We start from the raw sequence: 25,938 nt of genomic DNA on the forward strand, positions 1-25,938 counted from the left end.
ACAATCATTTTTACATGAATAAATGTTCTAATATTCAATCCCCAACTCAAAAAACAACAGACATGCTTCTCGACAAGTTGATGGCAACACATTCTCTTTAGGGAATATTTTAGTTTTTAGTGTCGTGTAAGATTGACCAAGATTAAATCAATTGAATGTTTGGATTATGATGAACATGTTTGAGATTTCGGTTTTTACTAGGACTGTTTATATACAATATATGATTTTAAAATCCCCTTAAAGAAATATAACCAAAGTTGGTGAATGTTTATGAATTGTGTACACCAATTGACAATGCAAAGTATGAAATAGATTTCAAGTCACATCAGTAGAGTATTAAATCATTCATCTAACGAATGAAATAGTGACTTGATTTCTAATAATATTAATGTGCATGCAATTTTTGAGGTTTTACTTGCATTTGATATGAACAAGGGTGTCTTAGTTGCTTGCCTGGTTGAGTCTTTTAGGTTGTTATCATCAAGATTATGTTGGTGGTAATTACCCATGATATCATTGTTAGTGTCAACCATATGATCATTATCATCTTCATTGCTTTAATCCACAAAGAAACATGTAAGAATTTCATTTAATCCTTCTTCATGCACTACATTTTCACTATCATCATGAGCATTAAGTCTAGGTGTTACATACCATTTTGTCACCATTAAGCAAATGAACGCCAATCTAGATCTCTCGCTATCCGATGAAGTGTTCCAAAGAATTGCCATACAATGTTAAAATAAAAACAATCTCGAATACAACAAGAATATTGGATTACATTGCTTAAGAACCTATTTCCAAGAAACTATGAAGTTTTCCTAGTTATTACCTCTCCAAACACAATTTTTACGATTGTGGCCTCTGCAATCCTACACTCAGTTCTCGACTAAAAAGTGTGTAAATCTATTAACATCTGTAAAAATAAAAATAAGTTTATAGAATATTTGTTGGGGGAATATTTATCAACTAAAAGGCCTTGATCCCCTACCTACTTGGACCTTATCCCTTGGTTCATGGACCAAACTCCCTCTCTTTGTGGAACCCTAATCCTTCTCTTTATAGATCCCATCCCTTGAGAAGAGGATATCAAACCTCTTCCTCTTGGCCTATAAATTCATCTTATACCAAAGGGTAAGGGAGGACTTTGGAATGTAAACTTATGTTGTCCAATTGATGTTGGAGGCTTATAACATCAAGGGAGGATTAGAGACAATTTGGAGGAGTCTTGCAATGTCAAGGCTAAGATTGGATCCCTCCTTCTTTATTCAAGGTTAAAACAAGTAGATGTTTATTTCCCATTTTCACTTGTTATGATGCTTATTGCAAAGCTCCTTGATATTTTCCATAGTTTATAGTTCAATATTAGATTCATGCTATGAGATATGCTATATTTCAGTTTCCATATACATTGTGTTTTAATATGTATCTATGTTATGCTTTTATTCTTTGTCTGGTTTTGTCTATACATATATTATATTAGAACAAAAAGGAATGAATTTTGGAAGAATCAAAGGACATCTACAAGCATTTCGTAGGAAGTTAAGAGGTTCTTGAACATTTTATATATCATATTTTTGTTATAAAATAAGGAATCTTGCACTTGTTTCTTTCTCTAGATTTGTATTTGAATGTAGGGAGATTTATCTTGTCCATAGGAATTATTTTGTCTGCCTAATGCTAGGTGGAATCATCAATGTATGCTAATCTCATTAGCCCTTGAAATTTCTTAGCTGGCAGCATTCTCTTCAATCTTGCACTTACTTGTTTCTTCCTCTAGATTTGTCTTTGAATCTAGGGAGATTTATCTTGTCCGTAGGAATTATTTTGTCTACCTAATGCTAGGTGGAATCATCAATGTATGTTAATCTCATTAGCCCTTGAAATTTCTCAACTGGTAGCATTCTCTTCAGTCTTTCTCTTTTTCCTTAGTATGGTTTGAATCATGTTATCCAAATATTAATAACAAAATTTGACCTTGGGTATTAGTAGGTGTATCTTCAATATTTTCTAGATATCAAAATCACAAGTGTTATTTAATGTTAGGAAACAATTAGATTAACCAAGAATGTATCAATTTCAAAGAAATATAATGAAATAAGTCTTAACAAATAAAAATATAAAATATATTCATAGACATACATATCATTTGAATAATGGAACATTATTTTAAAGACAACCATTTTTATAAAATAATTTAAAATAAAACATAATTTTGAGAACATTGTTTATAAAATGCTAGTCCACACTCATTTATTTCTCTTTGCTTTTATTCCATTAAGAACATCCTTAGGGAGACCTTGTTCTTCCCTTTTCATTCACACAGGAGTGTGTTTCAAGAAGGGGTAATTAATAAATAACTCATAGCCAATGGTAAGGTCCACAAATCCTCAAACATTATTAATCTATCAACTTCTCTTTCCATATCTCCATATTCATCATTTATAACCTCAACAAATTGGCTATTTGGTCCTATAGTAGGATCCCTTCCCTTACAACTATTTATAAATCTTGCGATATTTTTTTTTTGTGTGTATGCATGTCCATTTATATACACAATATGACCTCTATTCATTTCTTTTCTACTTTCTAATTGGACATGATGTGTATATGTATTCGAATTTAGACCATATGCTGACATGTTATCCTTATATTTTTCTATCCTTCTCCATTCACCGTTGTAATACTGTTATAGGTCAATTTGGGCACATCAACCCCAACTTCCATATCAGTATCATTAGAGCCTATCAAACCCTAATTCAGTTGTTTCATGCCCTAATGAAGTCAACCATCATCATGCTTGCTTCCTAAGAGTTTCCATGAAAAAATTCATCCATAAACTGCCCCTGAAGAGATCAGCGCAGGTAGGCCCTTATCAGGGTGTGCTGCAGCACAGCCAATACATTATCAGTGTGCATTACAGCACACTTGGTCCCTCTTTAGCCTGCGTTGGGTGAATTTGAGCAAATTTCCATGAGGGTTTGAAAGATTCCTTATCCATTGGATGCCTCTAGAAGTTTCTCAAGGCTATTTTTTCCTTTGGGTTCGTATTTGGATGAGGGAGGGAGTTAAGGAGCATCAATCCCTTCATCCCTTCCTCCATGGAACTAATTCTTGAATTGGGAGAGCATTCATGATCACCATTAATGGCCTAAACTCCTCCACTCACCTATAAAAAGACCACTCATTCAAGTGATCAGGGGCTGGAATTCATTGAGATAGGGAAATGCTGTTAGTGTAAGATTTGAATCAAGTATAGTGATGATGTCAAAGTGTTTTGCTTGTCATGAGAAGAGGAGAGATTGCATTGGAGGAGTGTCACTGAATCGAGCGCATATGGGTTGTAACTATTCCTCTTATCAATAAAGTCTTCAAAGCTTTTTCCTTATGTTTGTGTTATCAGTTAATGCTTTCATATGTATATCATGCTCCTGATTCCATGTTATGTTTAATCAATAGATCATTATCATATGCTTTGATTGGTTTTTGTCTCTGTCTGTGTGCAGGTACTTTTCAAGCGGCTTAAGTATGGAAAGGAGCGGTAGAATCGGTCAAGGGAGATAAGGAGCAAGCGAAAGCTACAAGTAGGTTTCTCTTCTCTCTTGTTTAATCTATTGGTTATAGAAAAGGTAGAGAATGCTTTGTCTATTGTTTCTAGACTTGCTAATAGTCTAGAGGGTTAGGCGTTTGTCCAAGAACACTAAATATTCCTAAAAGAAATTGGCGACTCTACTGGGGATATATTACCCTTTTAGCTTATCAACCTCTTGGAACACTTTTACATACTGTACATGTGGTCGTTCATTGAATCTCAATTATAATTCATAGAATGTTGAGCCAAAACTATGACAAATTTCCTTTAGGATGGCTTACTGTCATTAGTGCACCCCAATGAATGACACAGTGTGCTGCATCGCACTTATTGCATGAAACCAGTTCACTTCAGTGCACTGTCTCTAACTGTTGCCTGCGCTAATCCCTTGAGGATCAGTTTCCCATCTAGGAACTAGAGTTTTGTCAAATTTTCTCCTGTTTTGAATTGTTTGTTGAATATCAATGATGTCTTATATCTGAAAATAGTCTTTTCATCTCCTTATCCAGCCCTACTTAGACTAAGATTGATAAATGTTTCTTACGTATTACTTTGTCATTTTCAATCGTTTAGTCGAAAGTTAGTTTTTATCAATTGGCCTTTATCGAAGGAAAGTGTCCTCAAATCATCATTTCCTTCGAAAATGAATTGTCATAGAGTCTTCCTTCATGAAAAGATCGATTGATTTATATGTGCATATGATTTGTCTTTTTTTCAAAAGTGTCATAATTCCTCATTTCTTTAAAATCGAAAGTTTCGTAAATTCTTCCTTTCCTTCTAAACAAATTGTCGCAAAATCGTCATTTTTATGAAAAGAGATTTTTGATCGTTTGTGCATTACTTTTCCTTTTTGGTTCATTCACATTAAGGGAAATTGAAAAGAAATACATGCATTGCATTTTAGAGTTTGTGTTTGTGTGCTAAAAAAGGAATGGTTTAGGGAATTGCATCTATTTTGTGCTCTTTGTTGATTGATCAAAAAGTACTTGTTTGCTCTATCCCTAGTAGCTAGGATTTTCATCGTTGAAATGAATTGAAACAAATGCTTATCATGATAGTTGCATTCCTAGGAATTTCAGAATACATCTTGTGGTGAACTTGAAAGGAAAATTCATAAGCAAGATCAACTTAAAATGAACATCAATTTACCTAATGGAGCATTGTCATTAATGCAAAAATTTAGTGGTTCTCGATTAGAGACGTGGTCCGGTGTCGTTAAACAAAGCAGTTGTCGCTAACTTATCTGCAATACATCCCAAGTGTGATACCTCATTCCACATATGTGAGTATATCATAGCTCGTCCATGTACCTTCGGGTATATAGGGCGGTGTTACAGTACGTAAAGTATATGGGAATGCTCTCACTGTGTGGTTTTGCATTAGACAACGCTTATACAAACTGGGCCTCCACATACCTTCGGGTATATATTGGGAGGAAAACTCTAGGTTGTTATCCATCCTTAAGTAACCGAATCAGCCACCTTGAACACTGTGATACACCGAACACAACATTCGGGGAGATTGCCTGCTCATACTTCTTGGTTCGCTAGGAGGTATTCTGCAGTTCACAGTTGCTTGGTAAACCTTTTGCCTAGTTACCCCTTTTTTTAATTTCTTTTTTGATAATAAAATTAATCAGCAATCATGGAGGAACATCAATCCATACCCCGTCATTCGCGGAGAACAGTGAGCAAACTGCTTTTGGCTCCTGAAGCGACACCAATTCGGGCAAAGCGGTCTCGTTTAACTAAGTCTAGTACATCAAGAACTCCTAGTTCTTCATCTGAGTTACCTGAATCATCTATTTCGGTAAGTACAGAGACTCCAGTTACTCCAACTATTTCTGGAACATCTGTTCCTAAAGAGGAAGTTTCACAATTACCTAAGGACATTAGCACTGATCCTAGTGAAACAGTAACCAAAGTTGTTCAACCACAAGTTGATCCTCAACTTGAAGTTGCTCAACAAGAAAGTACTTCTGAACTTGAATTAGTTCAACCAGAAGTTAATCCAGAATCTATCCTAGTTAAAACAAAAGTTACATCTAAACCTATTGGCTTATTGGGCCCTGACCCAGGTTTAGAAGAGTTATTAGCCAAACAAATCCCGCAGCTACAGGCCCTTTCGGCAACAGACTGCAGAGCGCAGACTGAGGTCTCACCTGAGGTAGTAGGGGAGGGTGCTGGAACCAGGTTTCCGCACCCTTGGGATGTCTTGATGTGGTCTGGAGGGTTCGCGTGCCGTTCTGTGGCCTCACACCACTCTTCTTCTGCGTAGTTCTAGAACAAGGCAATTCCTTAATACTTATTATTAATGAGTTGTTATAGATCAGATATACTTTTTACAGTCTTTAAGAAAACATTTAATAGAGATAACCAGTGCGCACACCCAGAATGTTATAGATTTGCATAAACTCAAAACATAAGCATCATCGCACAGATCAAACAGTTATATCAACCATAAATTAACCAAATCCACAATATTTCAGAACCAACACAGTATTTCAGAACCAACTTATCTTTATTCAACTCTTTCACCAATACATTCAGATCTTCCCTGTGCACTCAGCTGCAGGGGTCCACGCACACATCTATGGACTCTACCAGGCCTCTGCACACACAACTGTAGAGCCTCTCTCTATCAACCAACACCCTTGACTCAGACTTACAGACGCTCCAAGACTTCTTGCCTCATAAACCCATTACATTCCAGATTAATAATGCATCTCAAAAACTAACTTCTAACCATAGAGCCTTGCTCTATTTATACATTTCCATGGTCCGCGGATCATGGACAGGCCAAATCATTTTACATTGTTTTTGGGCAGACAACCCTTTGACTTGATGCATTTTACATCGCGCTTCATGCATCTCGCGGAGTCTTTACCATACCATTACCCAAAAGTGCGGGCTTTGTTTCCAAAACCCTTATGCGGGGCCTTCACTACCCAATAGGCCCCCAACACAATCATCGTGACTCATCCTGAGTCACTCGGCTAGTGCGGTAATCTTCGCACGGAGGTCGGTCAGCAATTTCTGCGTGTCACTTGTACTTGCAAAAAAATCTTTTGCTATCCTCTGTACCTGTTCCATGAGATCTGTTGATGCATCAATATCACTTGTAGTTGCCTGTTCGGGATCATATACTGCCTGCATGTGCGCTAACTTTCCCTCGACGGTTGTGGAGACCGCGAAAGCTTCATTGAGCCATGGTTGGATGCATTCTTTAAGCACTGCATCCTTTTACCGTGTGGCATCCACTTATGCCTTGAGAGCCTGGGCCTCCTTTATTTTAGCCAACCGTTGTGTGATAGCGACTGTCTGCACAATCCCCCAGACCGTGTCATAAGCCTGCTACAACTCCCGCGCTTCTCTGTCTACTTGCTGGATGGTTGGGTCTTCTTGGAGGGAGGTGAGCGTAAGGAGGGACTGATCTAACAGGCCCGAGCAATCTTGGACAATGTGCTTTATCATTCATAATCCTGCTTGAATCTCATCGTGGTGTTGCTCTTGAACTTCCGAAGGTGTGGGTAGCTGCGCCTTCAGTCTTAGCTTTGCTATTTGTAAATTCAATTTCCATTGAGCCTTCATGGCCGCCTCTTGGGCCGTACAGAATCCTGCGGCCATGTGACGAATCTTGTCCGTTGTTAGAAATTCGGCTGGGATAGCTAGCTCTGGTACCCTGCTGCAGGCTTCTGTCACTGCTTGTTCTACATCCTGGTTGTGTGCAATCAAGTCATCGTGCTAGAGATTGACCTGCTCCAGATTGGCATTATGCTCCATCAAGGTTTGAAGGGCGCGACCATCCTTAGCATGAAGCTCAGTAGTCACCACATCCTGTAGTTGGCATAGTGTTTCTCTTGGAAGAGCAGCCAGATTCAAACCCAAACTATGCTCGTCACCTACGACATCTGCTATAACAACATTTGCTGGCAACGCTAAGGTATTCATTGTGTGAGTGCGCACCATATGCTCGGTTGCGGCTGTGTCCTCTGCTAGATTTATGATGACCCCACCTGGGGGTCACACCTGTAATGTCTACAATTGTGCTTGGATCTCCCCCAACACAGTTGTCTACTCTATTATCAGCTCTTCCAACGTACTGGTAGGGACATTACTCACTGGCTTGCTGTTGTCAATAAATTCTTTCTCCAAAGCCTTCGCTATTTTTGACCTTTTGCATGTGTGCGGTGATTCCTTGCTGCGCGGTCGCTTGCCTTGGGTCGATTTTGTAAGATGGTCTGTGCGTTCCTATGTCTCCTTTTCCCTTTACGTGTCTTGTTCCAAGGCCATTTCCTGATCTATCATGATCTCTTTGGCTACTAGTTCCTTGGTTTCCTCCTGCTGCGAAGCTGCCTTTTGTCCTTGTCGCGTCTTTTCTGCCATTTGAGTGAGTCGCTGCTGGAGGTCCTTTTTCCGTTGCTGTGCTGCCATTTTTTCTAGTACGGCCTTGTCTGGGGCACGCCACTCTGGAGGCCATGTTGCCAATACATCATAAATGGCATCGTCTGTTGCAATGAACGGAAGTGTGGCCCATGCTTGCTTTGGATCCCTCCGCGCTCGAATATATAATTTATGCATGTCCACTTTAAACTTGGCCATGCTTTGAAAATGGTTGTATATCGTTGGAGACATCCATGGTCAGTGAGCGATTCGTGTCCGGATACTCCCCTCCATGAAGGTCCAAAAAAATTTGATTTCAGAAACCCTCGCTGCGTCCTTTATAGTCCAGAGCGAAGTATACCGCACTGCTTCAGGTAGGTTGTCCTTAAGGCTGGGAAATTGACTACCCTGCGGTAGTTCTCCTGCAACCAAAAGGATTGATAATAGCAGCCATGCATAATGAAATGTCTTACCTTTGTCCTGCGCTTCCTAGCAATTTGTCAAAAATTCGTCGCATAAAAACTATGCCCAGTTGAACTGAACCCCTTTTGTGCACTGCTTCGCAAGCGCAGTGACAGGAGCTGGCACCTCATCTGCTTGACATTTCCTCATTTGTTTACTGGCTAGTAGCTGGTTGGAAATTTGTACCCCGTGATCTTTGATGCTTGCTATGACATACCCCCGCTTCCGCTTCTCCAACTTATATTTAGCCTTCATTGTTTCTGCGAGACCCACATCGCTACTCGTTCCGGCTATGTTTGTAGGATCATTCCCTTTTACAGTAAAGTGGGTACTTCGGCGTAATAAATTAGTTGTGATAGGAATTAGATCCTCCAACCAGAGATACCCATCATCTACTAGACATAATAACTGCTGGATAACAAAAATGGTGATGGCTGCGTGGTGATAGTGGGGTATCCACCGTAGATTAAGTAATCCTGCCTTCTCCACACCTAGTAACCATTTCCATGGCAATAATTTGTCTTCAACCAATTTGTGTAACTTATCACTGTCTGCAAGGTCCCAATCCTCAAACTTGATGCTCGGAACTCGACCTAGCAGTAAACCATCGAACCTTATCTCATCCGGAAGAAGCGGGGTCTGGAGCGTATTCTTTGCAGCGTCCAAGTCCTTTGGTATCTTGGCCGTCCCGTTCCATGGGGAGATATATGGGGGTCGTGAAGGTATTTGGAAAACATCCTCTTCATCCTCATCTTATGCTTCAATATAAGTGATTAAAGCCTGCAAGTCTTCATCATCCTCCTCGAGTTCGGTGGTGATTGCTTTGCCCTTCTCAGTTATTGATAACTTACTAAATCTTGGTAAGACCCTGACTGGCCCCATTGTATGCTTGTTTTTTTGAGGCCATGGTGTGCGTGGGGATTTTGGAACTTTGGGGGCCACAATGGCTTCATCTGGCTCCTCCGGGATTAAGAAGAGCTCTTCCGCGAACCGTGCTCGGGTTCTCGCCATGGAACTCATAGGATGCCTGGGAGCCAAGTTTTTGCTAGTCTTTACTGGTTCAAATCTTGAATAACCTAGTGCTGGCAACAAGTTTTGATAGGAACTCGTACTTTTGAATGGATCCCTTCCCTCCACCTTCAGTTCATTAAAAACGGCTAGTCAGCAGATCTGTTCATATCTAGTCTAGAACTTCTATCTTAATGGCCTGCCACCCGCTCCTTCCTGCTGTAACTTGAATTTCTTATTAGGAATAGTGGTGCTAATGGTCACCTCTTGATCTTTCCGTGCAGCAGTACAACCGCTGTGGTGCAGCCACGATTTTGCATACCAAATGGCTCTATACAGGACCAGTTTTCCGCACTAGCTTCCCACAAACTTGTTTATAGTCCCGCACCTTCTTTTAACTGCTTGGGGTCCTGAGACTGTGCCTAGTCAGATGGTCACACCCTAGGTGCGATGTCTCATCTTTCCTACTGGCTCGGGCTATGAGCACCTTTCGAGTGCCTTTGGAGCTGTTATTTCTTCGTGTGCTATTGTGTGGGGTGTGTCTTTCCATAGGTGCGGGCGCAGCCATGATAGCAGGATCACGGCCCTTTCTAGTTCTGTGGGAGACCCGACTGGGCCTGGTTCCCTTCTGTGTTGATGCTCAGGGCCGACGTGGGCGTCACTACTTTCCATCCTGTTGATTCCCTCCTCTATTAGCACACTTTTCTTTCTTAGCCACGCCCATAGTTTATTGATTTCGCGAGGCCTGCTGCTACCCCACTTATTTTGAGCTCCCTTTTGCCTTCTATTATAGGCCCATCAAACCCATGGAATCTGCAACTGCCCATTGGGTCATTTTATCGAGCGGACACTGTGCGTGCTTCCCCTTGGTCCCCTCCTGACTTTGTCGCAGACCGTTGGCGAACCAGATTGTTGGGGTGAATTCAGGCTTCTGATTTTGATCTGGTTGGGTGTCTGCACAACATACACCTGCAGCCTACGCTGGCGATGGATGCTTACCCCATTTTTCCCTCCAACCCATGTGCGCATCTACCTTCGACATCTGCACCACTTCTGTCACATCATTGGGGATATACCCCCTCCTGAAGCAATTTTCGCGCACGGTGCCTTCGCAGATACTTCCTGTGGATTTTGTGTTAGCTTCGTCGTTTCGCATTAGTCGACTGGTTCCTTCACTTTTGTGGTAGCCTCACCAGTTGGCCGCTTCCTTGCCTCTATTGTTACACGGCATAGTGATCTAACCATCCTATTACAATTTTGTTGGGTCCCTATAATACTAGTAATTACCCCATTACTATTGTATTTGCATCCCTTATTAATATTGTTGTGCCCCTATTATCCCCATATTGTTATTACTGTGCCCCGTAGAATCCCTCTATTGTTATTTTTGTGGCTTTATACTATTATTGTTAGGTTGGCTGGGTTATATTGTGACTCCTTAGACTCCTATAGATAGAAAGGAGGTTTTGTCATTTGAATCATCCAAGAATTGTTCATTTATGTAATGTAAAGGAGGTTTCCCCCTCGAAGAGGCTGAATTCTAAGGTGTTGATCTATCTTTTCTATCTTTTCTTGAGCTGGTTTCATAACATTTGGTGTCAGAGCTTTGGATTCTAGGGTTTTGCTGCTCCAAACAGGTCATCGTGGCATTTTCGCTATAACTTTTTCTGCGATATTTCAGAAGTTACAAAAAAAACCCATTTGAGAAGAAATCGCGCTGAACCTTGGGTCCAAATTTCAGAGCTTTTCACGCTATATTTGCGGAGATATGATCTGAGGAAGTTGGTATTTTTGCAGACTCCTGAATTACATTCCAAACAGGTGACCTGGGGAAAATAGTCATAACTTTCTCTCTAGGGATCAGATTGAAATAGCGTAAGAATATACAGAAATAGGATGGACTGTAGTTTCTTGTATGCATTTTTTAGATCCAAAGGTTGAAACAGGGACTCGTGGCACGTCGTACAATTTCGCTCTACTGAACTAGTCTATAATCAAGTCACGGTGGGAGATTTCGCATAACTCTTCCTTGGAGAATCCAAATTGGGTCAGACTTGTGGGATTGGAAAGAGAACATAGAGGGCTACTGTAGGTCAAAAATTCAGAACTAGATGATCGGAAACTACAGAGATACATCAGAGGCAATATCGAGCTCCTACAAAGTGAAAAAAGGTGTGTAGATTTTCTTAAATTTTTGCTTAAGCTTGGTTTGAAAATTTATTTTGAAGGAATTCAAAGGGCATAGTAGAGCATTATTATCGGTAACTGATGCCTCGAGGAAAGAAAATGTAAACACCTAGTAAGGAACCTGAAAGCTCTAGCATGACTCATGAAGAAGAGGAAGAAATGCTACATGATATATCAAAATTACAAGAACAAGTGCAACAAATGTCACTGTCACAAAAGCTAACAGAAGCTAAGATAAATGGCGTGGAAGCTAAGATGAATGGCATGGAAGCTAAAATGAATGGCATGGAAGCTAAGATGGACAACTTGAAGATAGATTTGAACACAAATTTGAAGACAGGCATGGCAGATTTGAAGACAGATTTGACAAATTTTCTACAAGAAATACTTACCAATGGTGAAAAGGTAGTAAAGGAAACTCATGATGCGAACAAAAGAAATGTTAATCATGATTTCTTAGACTCTAATGTGGGATCGAAAACCCACCATATTCCAAAAATCGATATGAGGAAGTTTGATGGCAAGGATCCCGCAACATGGATATTACAAATGGAGCAATTTTTCGATCTCAATAATGTGCAAAACACACAAAAGGTACGTATGGAAACTTTATATTTGGAACCAAATCAGTTTGTATGGTATCAATGGCTTTTCTCTCATAAACAATTTATCACTTGGGCAATTTTTACGGAAGAATTGATAGCACATTATGAGGATACAAAAAGCAACACTTTTTTTAGCCAATTGATAAGTCTCAAACAAAAGGGTTCAATAATGGAGCACATTGAGGAGTTCCAAAAATTGAACATAAGGGTAAAAGATATTCCAGAGGAGCATAGGATTGATGTGTTCATAGGGTCTTTAAAGGATAATATCCAACATGATGTTCGCCTTTGGGAACCAGATTCATTATAGAAGGCATTCAGGTTAGCAAGAAAAATGGAAAGCAAAATTATGGCAACCAAGAAGCATACCACTCTCAACTATAAAGATGGAAGTATGGTTGCTCCTAGTCATCCACAACCTATAAGGTTGACACCACAACAATTGGAAGAAAAAAGAGCAAAAGGGCTTTGTTACAGTTGTGATAGCAAATACACTAAAGGTCATAAGTGTGCTAAGAAGAAATTATTCTACATAGATTGTGAAGAGGAAGAAGAAAAGGAGCAAGAAAGGTCAAAAGAAGAGGATATACTCCAGGAACAAAGCCTAGATAAAGAAGAAATGAATCCGACCATATCTTGTAATGCATTGGCGAGAATTACCACTCCTCAAACCATCAAGATAGAAGGACAAATCAAGAAGAAAAAGGTACTAGTGTTGATTGATTCAGGAAGTACCCACAATTTTATTCATTGTAAGGTAGCAAAAGAATTGAATTGCTTCTTATACCCAGCACCAGAGTGTCAAGTGATGGTTGCAAATGGAGGAACAATAAATTGCTCTGGAAAGTGCCATAATATCAAGCTATCGATGGGAGAATATGTATTGACTAGCCCAATGCTTTCCATTCCAATGGGAGGTGCTGATGTTGTACTAGGAGTACAATGGCTACAATCCTTGGGTACAATAGCTTTCAATTTTCAAGAACTTTTCATGAAATTTTCCGTGGAAGGAAAGGAAGTTGAATTAAGGGGTATTGCAGGGAAACCAGGAAAGATAATTAGCTCTAATGGTATGACAAAGCTTCTAAAAAAGGAACAAAGGGGTGTAATTGCACAATTATGTTCGCTAGATGTTTCCACATTGTAATCATCTATTTCTCCAGATCTCCAAAAAGTCTTGGACAATCATTCCAAGGTATTTGAGACTCCCAAAGGTCTCCCACCTATTCATGATCATGATCATGCTATTCATTTGATTCCAGGAAGTGTTCCTCCAAACATCAGTCCGTATAGATATCCCTATGCCCAAAAGAGTGAAATTGAACGTATGGTTGCAGAAATGCTAGAGGTTGGTATAATTCAACCGAGTCAAAGTTCTTTCTCTGCTCCAGTAGTATTAGTGCACAAGAAGGATGGATCATGGCGCATGTGTCCGGATTATAGGGAGCTCAACAAGCTCACTATTAAAGATAAGTTTCCCATTCCCGTCATTGATGAATTACTAGATGAATTGCATGGATCCATTTACTTCACCAAGTTGGATCTTCGTTCAGGATATCATCAAATCAGAATGAAGACTGAAGACATTCCGAAAACAACATTTAGAACTCATGAGGGTCATTATGAATTTTTGGTCATGCCTTTTGGCCTTACCAATGCACCTTCAACATTTCAAGGTTTGATGAATTCCATTTTCAAACCATTCCTTAGAAAATTTGTGTTAGTATTTTTTGATGATATACTAATCTACAACAAGTCTTGGAAGGATCATGTTGAACATGTTGACATGGTGCTACAACTATTGGAGGAGAAACAATTATATGCAAAAAGATCCAAATGTTTCTTTGGAGTACAAGAGGTGGAATATCTGGGTCATATTGTATCTCATGAAGGAGTTAAGGTAGACCCTAGCAAAATTAAAGCCATTAAGGAATGGAAAATCCCCACATCCATAAAGCATCTGTGAGGATTTCTCGGTTTGACAGGGTATTATCGCAAGTTTGTTAAGAATTATGGGAGAATAGCAGCACCTCTAACAACATTATTGAAGAAAGATGCATTTTCATGGACTCCAGAAGAAACAAAGGCCTTCGAGCATCTTAAAGAGGCAATGTGCCAAGCACCGGTCTTAGCTACACCAGACTTCAAAAAATCCTTTATTGTGGAATGCGATGCTTCAGGAAATGGAATTGGTGCTGTTTTAATGCAAGATGAAAGACCCATTGCTTTTGAAAGTCGTCCAATCAAGGGAAAGTTTTTACACAAAGCTATTTATGAGAAGGAAATGTTGGAAATACTCCATGCACTTAAGAAATGGTGACCCTACCTAATGGGAAGACAGTTCAAGGTAAAAACGGATCATGATAGCCTTAAATACTTTTTAGAACAAAGATTATCCTCTGAAGAGCAACAAAAGTGGGTCACAAAGATGTTGGGTTATGACTTTGAAATCATCTACAAAAAAGGGAAGCAAAATGTGGTGGCAGATGCACTCTCAAGAAAGGATGAGGATGTGGAAGCATTGTTGTGTGCCATTTCTATTATCCAACCAGATTGGATAAACGAAGCAAGGGAGGAATGGAAGAATGACGAAGAAGTATGGGCACTTATTCGAAAGTTACAACAAGATTCCAGTACGTCTGATACATTTAGCTGGAAAAATGATTCTCTATGGTACAAAGATCGCTTATACCTCTGTAAGAATTCCCAACTAAAACAAAAGATTCTTATGGAATTGCACACTTCTCCCTTAGGAGGGCACTTAGGATTTTTAAAAACTTACCACAGGGTTAAGAAGGAATTTTTTTGGGAGGGCCTTAAATCGGATATTCAAAAATTTGTGGCAGAATGTTTGGTTTTCCAACAAAATAAAGTTGAAACAATTAAGACACCGGGTCTATTACAACCTTTATCCATTCCAAGCCAACGTTGGGAGGAGGTTTCAATGGATTTTATCACAGGTTTACCCAAGTCTGAGGGAAAGAGTGTCATCATGGTGGTAGTTGACAGACTTACCAAGTATGCACACTTTTGTGCATTATCACATCCATTTAAAGCTAGTATGGTTTCTACTGAATTTATGGAAACAATTCAAAAGCTACATGGAAACCCAAAGATTATTGTAAGTGATAGAGATCCCATTTTCACTGGACATTTTTGGACAGAATTATTTTCTTGTCTTGGTACTCAGTTAGCTCATAGCTCATCTTATCATCCTCAATCTGATGGACAAATTGAGATGTAAACAAATGTTTGGAAGGATATCTTCGTTGCTTTGTATCTGATAAACAGACACAATGGGTCAAATGGTTGCCTCTGGCTGAATGGTGGTATAACACTTCCTTCCATACAACAACAAAAATGACCCCATTTATGGCACTTTATGGATATCATCCACCATCCATCACATCATATTTAAGAGAAAATCCTAAGGTTCAAGCAGTGGAACATCACATCGAACATCAACAACAAGTCCTCCAACTCTTAAAGGATAACCTCGTGTTGGCACAGAATAGAATGAAACAACAGGCAGATCAACATCGCAGTGAAAGAAGTTTTGATGTAGGTGATTGGGTATTCCTACGGCTACAACCATATAAGCAAATGTCCCTCAAGCAAGCTAAGAAGGATAATAAGTTATCACCAAAGTATTATGGTCCGTACAAGGTGTTGCAAAAGATTGGTACTATGGCATACAAATTGGAGCTTCCTGCAGCTTCTCGATTGCACCCAGTTTTCCATGTTTCATGTTTAAAGAAGGTTATAGGCGACAAGCTCCCAGTTCAAACAATATTGCCAGAACTTGACGAGGAAGGAAAAATTATATTGGAACCGAAAGCAGTCACAGAAACAAGAACTCGACAGCTACGAAATCGATCGATTTCTGAGTATCTTATCAAGTGGAAGAACTTATCCACTGAATATTCCACATGGGAGGATGAGAATTTTATACAGAAGCATCCAGAACTACTCAAGTGTTGAGGACAACACTTTTTTTGAAGGAGAGGGGCATGTTGGGTCCCTATAATACTAGTAATTACCCCATTACTATTGTAATTGCATCCCTTATTAATATTGTTGTGCCCCTATTATCCCCATATTGTTATTACTGTGCCCTATAGAATCCCTCTATTGTTATTTTTGTGGCTTTATACTATTATTGTTAGCTCGGCTAGGTTATATTGTGACTCCTTAGACTCCTATATATAGAAAGGAGGTTTTTTCATTTGAATCATCCAAGAATTGTTCATTTATGTAATGTAAAGGAGGTTGCCCCATCGAAGAGGCTGAATTCTAAGGCGTTGATCTATCTTTTCTATCTTTTCTTGAGCTGGTTTCATAACAAATTTAGTGTCATTACCTCATGTAATCAGTTCTGCCATCGCTCAATCTCTTCATCTGAGTCCGACGTGCCAGAACTATCACGGTCCCATGAGATTCTTCCGTCCCCTGTCAGATTCACCCGGTCCTGATCTTGCGTTGTGATCTGGTAGATATAGTCCAATTCACCATCACTGTCCTTGTCACCCACTGGCTTAGTATAGCCTTCCCCTTTGGCTGGGTCTAGCGGAACCACTACGCAGAGAGATTTCTTTTCGAATATCATTTTTCGTTTCTTTAGATTGATGACTCCATTCATATCCGTTGCCCAGTCTATCCCTAACAATGCAGGATATGGGTTACTATCATCCACAATTTCTATGACCTCAAAATCAGTTTGTGTGCTTGCACCATCGATGTCTACTGTAACTCCTTGCAGTCTTCCCATGGGCAGGATCTTTTGTTGGTTCACCATCCGCAATTGGATAGGGGACCATTGTAGTGCGGGCCTGCCCATGCGCTCCCAGGTCTGTTTAGGTAGGACATTCACATCTGACCCCAAATCCAGAACGACCTGATCCATCTCATAGTCCCCAATCTGGGCAGTCAATCGCATTTCCTGTTCGGTGCGTAATGCATGCTTGCCTAGCTTCTGGACCATTCGAGGTTCATCCGATCCTGCGCACCTAGTTATCAACTCTTGCAGTCCCTTCACCACTTTAGCATCTCATAGTAACTTCATGCATGTCTCTGAGAAGGTAGTTAGCATAGAAGTATCCCTCTCCAGCTCTGTTTGATCCTTGCTACACGAAGTAGAAGCTTCTGCGAAGCTCTTCTTAGTTTCCATAAATGTTTCCTTCGCATGCTCCAAATCAAATTCCGGTTGTTTTGTGGGGGCCTTACGAACCCATGTATCCTCCTCTGGTTGCTTCCCTTATCTTCCCCTATAGTTGCGCCACTTCTGAGCATCATATTCATGTTAGGGTCTTCCTCGCGTGGTTCAGTCTTCATCATTTGGACGTTCTGAGTGGGGGTAGCTGGAAGCACCCCTTCTTCCTGCATCTAAGCAATTAGCGTGGGGCAATCGACTGCTTCATGGTCAAATTGGTAACAGTACAAGCAACAGGCTCTAGTTGGGTTCATTCATTCATGCGTGTAGTGCCCCGGTCCTCCACAATTATATTAGATTAATTGTCCCCATTTGCGTCTGGGTCCCATTCCCCTGCGCCCCCATTCCCATCCTTGGAATCTGCCTCGCACGATTGCTACGACGCGATCCTGCCTGCGCGCCTCCATCTGCATCCTATAAGCATGTGTTCGATCCATTAACATCTCATAACTTCGGCAATTTCTTTCATCGTGGGCCATCATCCTACAGAAGTTGCAAAATAACTGTTGAGGGGGGGGGGGGTTGTCTTAGGTTCTGCAATAGATGACAATTGTCCATGGCATGCTTTCCTCCCACTTGACAGATCGCACACCAGAGTGTGGGTGCCACGCTTGGCCCTGTTTGTACCTCTAGTCGCAATGGTATTGGTCCCCCCACTACCATATAGTTCGCAAATATTGGAGAGTGATCCTTATCGTGGCCCTGGCCCTTACATTTTATACACCACACCTCTTCGCGCACTTTTGACCAAGGTGCCTGTCCTTGTTTCAAAATTGCATCTTTAAACATAGGTTTTGTATTTGCGCATGGATTTGATGAACTCCCAACCCCAGATCCTGTACTGGAGTTTTGTGCAACCTCATTGCAGTCTCTAATGCTTCAGCATGGGTTGAGATCTTTTCCTATGATAGTGCCATCCTCAAATATGGTGTCAAAGACGCCACAAACCACGTGTAGTGCTGTGCATCCATCAATGTCATGTTAGCCTCGTGGATGGTTCTTTTCAATCTCTGATCTAGATCCCACGGGGTTTCACCAGGTAACATCGCGATTTCCTTGAACCTAATGACCGACTGTGTCTCTGATTTTGGCCAACCAAATTCTTTGTTCAATGCATCCTAGATCCCCACTATTCCCACATTCGGATGATCGCTTGAGTACTTTATATACCACGTTAACGCGCAGTCCTGCAGCACACTAATTAGAGTAGCCTTTTTGATGTTATCATCTATTATGCCTTGGGCTTCCCATACAACCCTTACCACAAACCAGAACTGACCTAGTTCCTCATTTCCTACACCCTTAAATACCAGAAACTTGATTGCGCTCGCCATCCCAACCTTTGGTGGTGGCGGAGGTGGAGTTGGTGAAGATGGATTTGATGTAGGTGAAGTAGGTGATGGCATGGATGGAGGTGGTATCAGTGGAAAGTGCTGCTTAATAAACCAGAATGCACTTCTTGGATAGAACCCCGTGAGTTCCTCCTCACTTTCTCGTGAAATAGAAATTAGAGGACTATTCTCTAATCCTTCGGTTCCTCGGTAGCCTCTTCCGCTCCGCGTTATGCCGGACCTTAATCAATGCGCATAACCCGTTTTTCACATAACAACATTTTAATCCAAGTATTCAATGATTTGATATACTTACCCCACGGTCCTTGAAGAAAGCGCCTTTTTGCTTCACTATAACTCATAGTTGTCTCTATCGTGAACTCAGTGATAAACCCTCCTATTACCTGATGCAACTAGTGATCTACTATGTGTGCGATTTTGTCTTCATATGCTTCTACCCTGCGCACCAATTTCGAAGTCCACACAATGGGTTGATCTAGTCTGCACCTTCCCACGCTGTCAGTTAGCCTCACGATCCACTCGTAAAACTCTGTCGAGAATGACACGAAGAATATCTCGTGGATATCTGTGTATATGTAATGATCCACCCACTATTCTTTTGATATCTGCGTATTTCTGTTTTCTTGAACCACGAATTCGTGAAGCCTCTGATCCAGCCAATCTTCAAACTCTTTCTTTGTAGGGTTCCAGTGTTCTAACATCAGACATCCCTTAGGCAGATCCCGATCCCAGAAATGGAACCATTTGTTGGCTTATTGGGCCTTGACCCAGGTTCGGAAGAGTTATTAGCCAAACAAATCCCGTAGCTACCAACCCTTTCGGCAACAGCCTAGGGAGCGTGGACTGAGGTCTCACCCGAGGTAGTAGGGGAGGGTACTGGAACCAGGTTTCACACCCTTGGGATGTCTTGATGTGGTCTGGAGGGTTCACGAGCCATTCTATGGCCTCGCGCCACTCTGCTTCCGCGTAGATTTGGAACAAGGCAAGTCCTTAATGCTTATTGTTAATGAGTTGTTATAGATTAGATCTAATTTTTACAGTCTTTAAGCAAACATTTAATAGAGATAACCAATGTGCGCACCCAGAATGTTATAGATTTGCATAAAATCAAAAAATAAGCATCATTTCACAGATAAAATAGTTATATCAACCATAAATTAACTAGATCCACAATATTTCAGAACCAACACAGTATTTCAGAACCAACTTATCTTTATTCAACTCTTTTGCCAATACATCCAGATCTGCCTTGCGCACTTAGCTGCAGGGGTCCGCGCACACAGCTGCAGACTCTACCAAGCCTCTATACACATAGCTGCAGAGCCTCTCTCTATTGACCAACACCCTTGACTCAGACTTACAAACGCTCCAAGACTTCTTGCCTCATAAACCCATTACATTCTAGATTAATAATGCATCTCAAAAAACTAACTTCTCACCATAGAGCCTTGCTCTATTTATACATTTCCATGGTCTGCAGATCATGGACATGCCAACTCATTTTACATTGTTTTTGGGTGGACAACCCTTTGACTTGATGCATTTTACATCGCGCTCCACGCATCTCATGGAGTCTTTACCATACTGTTACCCAAAAGTGCGGGCTTTGAGCCCCAAAACCCTTACGCAGGGCCTTCACTACCCAACAGAACCTGAAGTTGTTTAGGAACCTCTTACTGAAACTGTTGTTCATTTACCTAAACATCTGGACTTCGAATTTGAACATTCGGAAGTTGTTACTTTACCAGAAGACGATCAACTGGTTACCCCTCAGAGATCAGTAACTATTGAAACTTCAGCTTCATCAACACCTGAAATCTTTTAAGAAACCTGACGGTCAAGTTCTCCAACCAGGTTTGATTTCCATTGAGGAGGAATTGGACGAAGATTCCACACCTGGAACCCCATTTCACTTTGGAACTGGGCTTTATCTTTACCCTAATACTCCTAATTTCTTTGCTTCATTTGATCTTGCTTCTTTTCAAGTACCTGTCGAATCTTTAGGACAACTATTGGGTCAGTTAACTATGGCTGAACAACTGTAAACATCTCATACTGTATCATCTGATGCAGCTGTAGTAGAATCTTCTGTTGTAACCTCTATGATGTTTTCTACCACACCTGAGTCGCACCTGTATGATGAATCATCTGTCCCGGTTGGTTACCAATCATTATCTAGAACCCACTTAAGGGTCGCTTCTATACCATAGTCATCACCCATGTCCTCAACCAGAATTTTACCTGGTTCTTCTCTAATGGGAACTCAATAGTTTGATACTGCACATCAGTATCAAGCTGGGCAATCTGGTCAACCAAGACCTAGATATCCATTAAATACTCGATTGCCACCATATGGTGAGCAATATGCTTATTCACCATATCCTCCTTATTCCGGGGGACTACCATATGGTAATATCCCACAATATTCAAGTCAACCTAGAATTAGAGTTTGTCAATGGCAATCAACAATGCCAGTTCAACCAAGGCTTGTGTATCCAACACAACCAATGCAAACTATGTCAGATATTCCTACTACGCCTATTGTTACTATGGTAACACAGTCACAAGTTAAAATTGTTGTATCTCAACTGGTACAAAATGACCCTTCTACCTTGCAATCAAAAATTTCAAGTCAAGAAGTTTAAGTACCTCAAGTTGTTGTACAAAAACCAATTGTTTCTGGAATTCCACAACAACCTCAGGTTAGTATACCTTTATCTACACTGACCCAGTCTTACAGTGGTATAGTTTATCCACAACCTGGCCAAATTGTTATTGCTGAACAACAACAACCGTTAAATCAACAACGATTGTACCAAAAACAACAACAGTTGTACCAACAACAACAACTGTTGATTCAACAACCGTGGAAACCTCAATTTCAACAACCTCAATTCCAGCAATTCTAACCTCAGTTTGGACTTGTTTCACAAGCTCAACCTGGTTTTGGTCAATATCAAGCTTACCAAGGTCCTGGTCAACAAGGCTTTGTAGGTTATGGACAACCAAACATTCAACCTGGTTATAATCCTTATGCTGGATATATCCAACCACCCTATCAAGGTTACCCACCTTATGTCGGTATGGAAAGACCTATTGCTCAGGCAATTCCGTCATATCCAGGGTATGCTCAACTTGATTTGAGTCGACAGTTTCCATTTGTAGAAACTTTAGAATTACCAGATTTAAATCGTCTCACCAATGACCCAATCTTATATGCAACATGGTGGCCAGTAATTCCGCATAAGTTACCATCTGGCAGTCCAAAATTTAATGAAAATCCTGGAGAAGACCCATCAAATCATGTTATGACCTTTCATTTGTGGTGTTCATCAAACTCCTTAAATGATGATTTTGTCAGACTTCGTCTTTTCCAAAGAATGCTCACTGGTCCGGCTGCTAAATGGTATATTGAATTACCAAGAGCATCTTTCGATAATTTCACCACTTTAGCCACTACCTTTTGGACCCACTTCCAATTACCCATCAGGTATGAAACTGGAGCAGAAATTTTGACCAACTTTAAACAAATGACTGTAAATCACATATCTGATCATATTCATGAGTGGCATCATCGTCGTCGAATAGTTAAAACCTTTGTTCCTGATCAGCTATTAGCTGAGTGGTTCATAAAATCCTTGTTGCCATCTATCACTGAGGATGTGGCCAAAGGTGGAGTTGTCACAGAAGAGCAAGTCATTGCTCGTTCCCAATACTTGGATTTGATCTACACACAATCTGGCATGCTTTATGACAAAATATCAAATGCACCGCGACAAGGTCAAACTATTCCATCTCCATCATTGAGTAGGGACTCTCATGTCAGTGATGGTGTGATCGGTTCCTCGAGCATGCAAGCAGCAGGTAGACCATCTGTTCAAGCACTTGCATATCTAATCAAATTGTAAATGCAAGCATGCAAGCGGTAGGTAGACCATCTGTTCAAGCACTTGCATATCTAATCAAACTGTAAATTCATCTGAGGCTTCTGCTTCTGAGATTAATGCCATGTTATCTAATAAAGGAAAAAATCAAAAGCAACCAGGAAGTAAGAAAAAGGGGAAAAATAAGAAGAAATCTAAAAACCCTCCTCAAGAGAAATCATTTGATTCCTCTAATATGGCTAGGAAACCTCGTTATCCATGTTTGATATGTAATGACGAGCATTTTACGATAGATTGTCCTCACGCATAGAAGTTTCTAAATTGTTAAAAACTTCTACTGCATCAGCAATGTTGACTTATCCATTTCCAAACCCGGATACCAATTTGGTTGCAACTGAACATGCTTGCACATCCCAAGTACTCATGTCATCCGTTTCAAAACCTAAAAGTGAAATCTTGGTGTAGACACATAATAAATATTATGGTAATCCTCCATCGTCATCAAATAATTAGAACACTGATCAACCTGGTTCTTCGACTTCGACTACATCGGAAAATGTTCCACTACCCATTGCACCTGAATTAACAATAAAGCCACCAATGGAATTGTGCACAAATCAACATTTAGCCCTTGTGCTCGAGCTGCTCACAATTACAACATAGTAGAATATCTTTCTCAGTCTCCTTTTGCTATGTTAACACACAAGGTATTGCAAAATTGCCCCTCCCAGAAGCAAGCTTTACTGTCAGCACTAGGTGGAATAGATCCAACGGATTCTAATCTTGTGGTTTTTAACCACGCGGGATATACACCACAATTACTATCACAGTTAGCTTTCTTAATCTAGGTTAAAGAACTCAATAAAAATGTTCATCGAACTATCATTGATGAGGGAGCTTCTACCTATATTATGTCCATGAGCTGCTGGAAAACACTGGGGTCACCGTCGTTATCAAGATCACCAACCACATTGAAAGCTTTTAATGGAAGAACATATACTCCATGTGGGATCTTGAGTAACTTACAAGTTGAGCTAGGGGGAAAAACAGTAACTATTGAAGTTGAGGTGGTTGATGGACCCCTTGATTACAACATATTACTGGGAAGACCATGGGTATATGCTATGGCTGCTATTATTTCCACGTACTTTCATACTATCGCATTTCCTCATCGAGGTGGAATAATAGTTATCGACCAAACATATTTCTTTGCCTCTAGTTCTCAAGTTATGGGAAGCATTCCGTTAGTTAACGGAAATCCACTTTCACTTCAATCTATTGGAGTAGGTCTCTTTAAAGATCCTTCCCTAATGGGAACTTTTGCACTTCCGCCACCATCTGAAATTTTGGAAGTGGCAAGAGTAGAGACCTGCAATATGATTTCCTCCACTTCATCTGACTTAAAGAGGATAACCAATAGTGTCAAAGACGAAAGTATTACTGAGGTTATGCTGCTAAGCCCCATTGAGCTTGCATAGCAATCATTGTTTCTTTCTTGCATGACATTTCTAATTCCGCATTCACCAATTGTATGGGTAGATTGTTCTCTTGAATATGATAAAGTTTCTTCAGATCCTTTTTCTCGTATATATTCTACCGATGAAGGAATCATCCAATCAATGATGATAGGAGAAAAACCGTGGGAAGATTATCATCATCATTTCCATCTTCCAGATTACAATGAAGATTATTCAAATGAACTAGTACACCCTTCAATTGTAGATTTCCTTTCGAATTCTTCTAGAGTAGATTTTGTAGATTCTGAGCGTAATTTGTCCAACATAGAAGAAACATTTTCTATCAACATTTTGACCAAGCCTAACATTATAGAGAACATTCATGTTGGCAAATCCTATTCTCTATTGGAACTTGATAACTACCGTACTTTGTTTCGTAAATTTAGAGATCTATTTGCATGGTCTTACAAGGAGATGCCAGGCATTGATTCAAGCATTGTTGAACATCAAATCAAAATGTACCCAAATGTCAAACTAGTATGAGAACAGCTTCAACCTGTTCATCCAAGGAAAGCTGCTGCCATTAAAGCAGAAGTTGAAAAACTTTTGCGTGTTGGCTTCATTTACCCTGTACCTCTTACCGATTGGGTATCAAACATTGTTCCAGTATTAAAAAAACCAGGGACAATTTGAGTATGTGTCAATTATAGGGATGCAAATCAGGCATGTCCAAAGGACAATTATCCTACACCCTTTATTGACCAGATTATTGATGAATGTGCCGAATGTGAAATCTACTCATTCATGGATGGATTTTCCGATTACAATCAAATCAATATCCGGCCACAGGACCAATCAAAAACAACTTTTATATGTCCATGGGGCACATTCGCCTATCGAAAGTTACCTTTTGGGTTAAAGAATGCAGGGGCTACATTTCAGAGGGCAATGAATTCTGCCTTCCATGACATCAAGCACATTGTTCAACCCTATCTTGATGATTTTCCTACTCATTCATGAAAGCGGACTGATCACCCGCAACATTTGAGAGAAATATTTTTACGGTGCCGACACTACAATATAAGACTCAATCTGCACAAGTGTGTGTTTTGTGTTGGCTCTAGTCGATTGCTTGGTTTTGTAGTCTCCAGAGATGGAATTCATTTGGATCCAAATAAGGTTCAGGCAATCCTTGACTTGCCCCCACCTTTAAATTTGTTACAGTTACAGAGACTTCAAGGGAAGGAAAACTTTCTGAGGAGGTTCATTCCAAACTATGCTGAAATGGCTAAAGGTTTTACTCATCTTTTGAAAAAAGGGGTACCCTTCCATTGGGATCAGGTTGCGCAAATTTCCTTTAGTGCTCTTAAAGATTCCCTGATTAGAGCATCATTAATGTATGCCCCAAATTATCAAAACGACTATTACCTGTATCTCGTCGCTGCAGATACAACCATCAGAATGGTTTTAGTCCAAGAAGAGAATGGAATTGAACATCCTATATATTATTTGAGTCGTAATCTCAATGATACAGAAAGTAAGTATTATTACGTCGAAAAGTTAGCTTTGCCAGCTGTACAAGCTGTACAGAGATTTCTCCATTACATCCTCCTCCGTAAAACTACTGTTATTTCGGATTGCAACCCTATGACATACATTTTGTCACGTCAATTGCTGGGGGGAAAGTATTCAAAATGGATAGTTATTTTATAGGAGTTTGATTTAGAATTCATCAAATCTAAATCAAATAAATCTCTCTTTTTTGCTAAACTACTTTGCGATCTTCCCTCATCCTCCAAT

The sequence above is a fragment of the Pinus tabuliformis genome, chromosome X, assembly GCF_031772625.1.
Source record: "Pinus tabuliformis cultivar Carrire ecotype Pingquan chromosome X, CPIR1, whole genome shotgun sequence".
In the NCBI taxonomy this organism is placed as follows: domain Eukaryota; kingdom Viridiplantae; phylum Streptophyta; class Pinopsida; order Pinales; family Pinaceae; genus Pinus; species Pinus tabuliformis.